Source organism: Elephantulus edwardii, unplaced genomic scaffold (assembly GCF_000299155.1).
Source record: "Elephantulus edwardii isolate Elephantulus edwardi_28Jun2011 unplaced genomic scaffold, EleEdw1.0 scaffold00550, whole genome shotgun sequence".
In the NCBI taxonomy this organism is placed as follows: domain Eukaryota; kingdom Metazoa; phylum Chordata; class Mammalia; order Macroscelidea; family Macroscelididae; genus Elephantulus; species Elephantulus edwardii.
Window position 1 is genome coordinate 264,548 of NW_006400300.1, and position 5,976 is coordinate 270,523.

At 41.3% G+C, this 5,976-nt stretch overlaps 1 protein-coding gene across 1 annotated transcript in view; it reads right to left on the reverse strand.

The window, feature by feature from the left end:
• NOP9 (NOP9 nucleolar protein) overlaps nucleotides 1-5,976 on the reverse strand; it is a 35,791-nt gene that overhangs the window by 28,181 nt on the left and 1,634 nt on the right. The gene's annotated exons all lie outside the window — the stretch shown is intronic.

Consider the following 5,976-nt stretch of genomic DNA (forward strand, 5'->3'; position numbering starts at 1 on the left):
TGCAAGCCAGACTTCCATGGTAGATTTCAGAGTGATAAATATTTTGGTGTCTCTGATTTGCCAGGCACTGGGCAAAGCACTAGAGTTACCAAGATTTCTAAACTATAGCTTCCACTCTTAAGTGATGAAAATTCAACTACAAGTTAGGTGCAGACATTGATAATTTCAGGGTAGTGTGAATATAAATCATGAGAGGACAGTGTTCTGAGAATGCTCTGGGATTACAGAGGTGGAGTATGCAGATTATATGGGGAAATTATCAGGAACTTGCTCTGGAGAAGGTGTTTTTTAAACTGAATCATAAAAGGTAAGAGTCATGTAAGGAAAGTCAGGAAAAGCACTCAGGCAAAAGGAGCTTCATAGGAGAGAGAGTGGTGAAAGTATATGCCTGCTGTGAGAAGTAGGGTGAGAGCATCAAAGTCCAAGAGGAGTGGTAGGTGAGGTGGAGAATGGGTCTTGGAAGACCCTTGACTTTATTCTTTAAGGGATCAAGGTTGTCTTCATGAAAACACTAGACTGACACTCTGCTAGAAATTTAAAAAAAATATATTGGAGGAATAAAAATGAGGGAATATTTCTAGACATCCAAATATGATCATCTAAGGTGATCATGGCTGATCTTCAGCAGATTTTCAGAGACTGTCAACCATACAGGGGGAGAGTGCCCGTCTTTCTCCAACAGAACCATCTGCCTGTAGGATTCTAGCACAACTCTTTGCGCACTAGGTCACCTTGCTTGCTGCAAGTGGAGAGGACTTAAGCACTTGCTACAAAAGATCAAGGACTATATAGCCTTCAGTGTGGACGACATCTCAACATGAAGGAAAAACCCTCACTATTGGACCAATAGTCAACATCATGATAGATGGAGTAAAGATAGAAATTGTCCATTGTTTCATCTTACTTAAATCCAAAATCAACCCCCTTGTAAGACATGTTGCACTGTGAAAGTCTGCAGTCAGGGACTTCTCCAAAGTGCTGGCAATCAAGGATGCCAGTTTAAAGACTAAGATGTTCCTGATCCAAGCCATAGTCTTTTCAATCAGTTGCTCTACATCTAAGAATTGGACAGTAAATAAAGAGGATAGAAGAATTGATGCCTTTTAGTCGTAGTGCTGGAGAAGAGCACCAGCTATCGCATTGGACAGCCAAGAGAATGAATTAATGTATCTTGGAGGGAGTATAGCTAGGGAGTGTACCTTACAGGCAAGGATGATGAAATTTCATCTCTTACTTTGGGCATGTAGATAGGAGGCCTACTCCTTGGAGAAAGATATCATCCTCAGAAAAGGAGAGGACCAGTGAAGAAAGGGAAGACCTTCAATGAGATGGATTGGTATGGTGACTGTAACAATGGGCTTTAGCATGGCAGAGATGAGAAGAATGGCACAAGACACAGCAAGGTTCAGATGTGATGGTTATAGGGTTGCTATGCGTTGTCCTTGACTTGGTTGCAACAATTCACAAGGTGCTGCAGTGCTGCAGGAGGACAGTAAAATTTTAAAAAGGCATAGTAAGATGACACATAACAGCATAGTAATGAAAGGACTTGTATTTACAGAACAAGGTATTTGAGGCAGGAAGATTAGTAAAAGTTACAAAGTTTGTTAAACTGTAAGCTTAAAATTCTTAAGTCAGTAAGGTTGTTACTTCCTTAGGTTTTTTATGTCCTACAAGTGTGATAAACATTCTGCAGGAGGCTAATTTTCTCTTATATCTTGCGTCTCACTACAGAATTCTTAGTTCATTTTATCTTAAACTTAATCTCTACCTGAGTTGCACATTATTTTAAACTTAATCTCTAACTGAGTTACACATTACACAGGGTCAATCTATATGCAGAACAGATCTCTGGAGAGGCTGGACTTTGTGAAGAAGAATGTGTTATCAGGATTGGAGGAAGACTTATCAACAACCTGTGTTATGCAGGACACAACCTTCCTCACAGAATGGAAGAGGACTTGAAGCGTTTGCTGCAGAAGATCAAGGGCGGCAGCCTTCAATATGCATTATATCTCAACATAAAAAAAAAAGTCCTTACCACCAGGTGAATAGACAGCATCATGGTAGATGGAGAAAAGATTGAAGTTGTTAACTAATGCATGTTGCTCACATGCACAATTAGCACTCGTGCACTAGCAGTCAGGAAATCAAAAAACAAGTTGCACTGGAAAAACCTGCTGTCAAATCTCTCCAGAGTGCTAAAGAACAGCAATGTCAGTCTAGAGACTAAGGTACACCTGGTCCTGGTCCAGGTCATGGTCTTCTCAATTGCTTGCTATGCATCTGAGAGATGGACAATGACTAAGAATGATAGAAGATTTATTGTAGTGGAAAAGAGGATTGAACTTACACCATGGACTGCCGAGACACAAATAGGTCTGTTTTGGAGATGGTGAAACCAACTTGCTCTTAGGAGGCAAGGGTTTTGAACTCTGTCTCACATACTTTGGACATGTTGCCAGAAGGGGCCAGGGTTTGGAGTTTCTTGGAAGCCATATCATCTTAAACTTGGAAGTTGGAAGTTTAAGATAGTGTGTTACTAAGCAAAGTGCAAGCTTAAGATAAAATAAGAAATCTACAGTAGAGACTGAAGATGTATCAGAAAATTAACCAACAGCATGCTTGGAAATGCATGGAAGGCCAGTACAAGAGAAGAAGCCTCTAAATGAGATTGATTGGCACAGTGACTGTTGCCAATTGGGTCAGGTGTGTCAGAGACGGTGAGGCTGGCTCAGATCAGACAAGATTCGTAGCTGTTAATAGAGGCGCCATGAGTCTTCTCTACGGCCCATAACAACAGAAACACAGGCAGCTCTAGTGACCTAGTAGGTAAGGATTTGTACAGCCAACCAAAGGGCAGGCAGTTCAAATCCATTAGCTGTTCAGCGGGTGAAAGATGGACTGACAATCTACTCTTGTGCAACTTAAAGTTTTGAAAACCCACTGGAGGGTCAGCTATGAGTTAGTTCCAATTTGACTGAAATGAGTTGATTGAATTGAGTAGAAATACAAGAGACAATCCCAGTGAGTAAAAATTTCATTTGGGAGTCAGGATGTGAACTAAGACTTGATATGTTTCTATTTTATCTGTAAATTTATTTACAGGTTCCAACTTCATTTAGTGCCCTGGGGGCATAGTCCTTAGGGACTTGGCTACTTTAAACCCAAAGGACGTCTTTCTCAAGCAGTCTGAATCTACCAGCTGCTCCTTGGGAGAAAGAGATAATATACTGCCATGTGATTTATAGCCTCTAAAAACTCGTTACATAGTCAGCTTCCAACTTGACATCCATGAGAGAGATCCATTTAACATTATTACTTCTATATCTTTTTTTTCTTATTAATTTTAATGAAAGTTTACAGAGACTTAGGGTTCCCAGTCATTCATTGTTGCACTTTTCTCCCTACCCAACCCTCCCCCCAATTCACTCTTCTTTTTGAAAAGAAAAACTCTTTCATTGCTATGCAATCCCTCTGCCCCAAGTCCACTCCACTGTACAGCCTTCACTCTGGGCTTCTGTAAAGACAAGAATACCTATTCATATGTCCCTTTTAAACAGTTCTCTACCTCATCTGTTTCAATGCAGTATACATGATTCCTCCCCTCCTTTTCTGTCTTCCTTCAACCCCAATGTCAGTCCCATTTTACAACAGTGGCCCTATGCAATATTGTTCTTTTGTGACTGAGATATTTCACTCAGCATAATGTCCTCCTGGGTCATCCATTTTGCATATTTCATGAGTTCCTTGTTTTTCAACGCTCCGTAGTATCACAGCTTCTCTTTTGTTGATGGCTTGGGCACTTGAGTTGTTTCCAGCTCTTTGCTATTGCGAACAAAGCCGCAATAAACACGGGTGTGCTTATATCTGCTTGGGTGACAGTTATGGTTTTTTTAGGGTAAATTTCAAGTAGTGGAATTGTTGGGTCAAATGGTATTTCTTTTTTTTTTTCTTTTATTTCATTATTTTTGTGTGTGTGTACCGTCAAATCAGACCTGACTGATACAGGAGGAGATTGTTCCTCCTTCTCCAGCACAGCATCTGGTGGATTCGAACCGTGCACCTCTGAGATTGCAGTGCAGCTTCTTGCCACTAAGCCACCAGAGCTTGCCTCAAATGGTATTTCTATTTGCAACTTTTTGAGAAAGCGCCATACAGCCTTCCATAGAGGTTGCACCATTTTACACTCCCACCAACAGTGTTCCATAAGGGTTCCAGTTTCTCCACAACCTCACCAACATTTGATATTTGGTGTCCTGTTAAATTTTGCTATTCTTACTGGGATGAGATGATATCTTATAGTTGTTTTGATTTGCATCTCTCTTAGAGCTAGGGATTTTGAACATTTCTTCATGTTCTTTTTGGCCATCTGAATGTCTTCTTTGGTGAAGTGTCTGTTAATATCTTGTGCCCGTTCTCCAATTGGGTTATTTACTTTTATCTTGTGGTGCTCAAGTATTTTATAAATTCTAGATTTTAAACATAAACATGAAACATTTTAAACATAACAAGATGACAGAACCTGTGTTTTAGACAGTTTACACTGTAATATGTAGAATTAATTTAAGCAGAAAAACTAGAGATCAAGTGAGCAGTCAGGAGACATTGCAGTCAGTTTAAGCAAGGTGGATGGTATCCAGAGCATGAGTCACGAGGATAGTGGGTATTAGTCAATAGATCTCCCTTCTCTTAAAGTGGAGAGTGGAGCTTATTTATAAAGGATAACGTAGACTGTGAAGTAAAAATAGTTCATGCGTAAGGGTTCCAAGTTCCAAGGAGGAGAGATGAAATGAAGGTAGGAGGGCTGAGGTGAATGGTGAAGGGTGAGAGCTATGAGCATGAGAGATGGTAATGACCAAAGACCAAAGCATGGTTATTCATTTCTCTAGAGAACTTCCCTCCCCTTTATTGTCCTCAAAGCACAGGATCCCAGAATATTTAATTGTGCTTTAGCAGCATGAATTCCTAGACCAAGAAGCAGTTGTGTGTCATGGTTGTATCCTTTCTCCATACCTATTCAATATGTATGCCGAGCAAATCATCCATCATCTATGAAGCTGGGTTCTGTGAAGAGGAGGATGTATGTCATCAGGACTGGAGGAAGACTCATCTACAACGTGCGTAATGCTGATGACACAACTTTGCTTGCCCTCTAGCTTAGAGAGTGGGAAAGGACTATCACTCCTCAAACTGCCACCAGATGACAATGTTGCCAGCATGTTCTCTGTTCTGATTCCTGTGGTTTGTCTTCTCAGTTCCCAAGCGTGCTTGGTAGTTGCAGTATGTCTCATGTTCAATTGTGAGCTAATCTTGTGAACTGTGTTTCTCTAGGCACAATCTCGTGGAGGCAAGTGTTATCCTGTGGTGTGTGATTCAAGCCAGGAGAGCCAAGTGCAAAGCCTGTTTGAGCAGGTGGCCCGAGAGCAGCAGGGGCGTCTAGATGTGCTGGTCAACAATGCCTTTGCAGGAGCCCAGGTGTCCTTTGAGCTCTAATCCCAGCTTTATGCTTCTGACTTCCTCCTATGGTTCTCTGAGTCCTCTTCCATACTCCATATTCCACTCTTTACCCAAACAGTCATATCTGCTGGTCTTCAGATTATTCATTATCCAATCTGTGTGTGCCTTCTAGGCAATCATGAACAGTATGAAGAAAACATTCTGGGAAGTCCCCGCCTCCATGTGGGATGATGTTAATGATGTTGGACTCAGGTGAATATCTCCCTTTCTCAGTAAGTCCTCATCTCCTTTTCTTTCCACAATCCACCACACTCTTTTACCTCTTCTCCCTTCTGACCAGTTTTCCCCACTTTCCTCTAGAGAAGTTCCTTTCAAGTGAGCCTGCACCTGAGTATGTCTGCTTTTGCCTGCATTCTGTTAGTAATTTTCATCAGAGCAAGGCTCTGATGGCTCACCTTGGCCTTACTCCCTGCCCACCCAAGAGAGTGCTTTCTCCTCCCAGTAATGCACATCTTC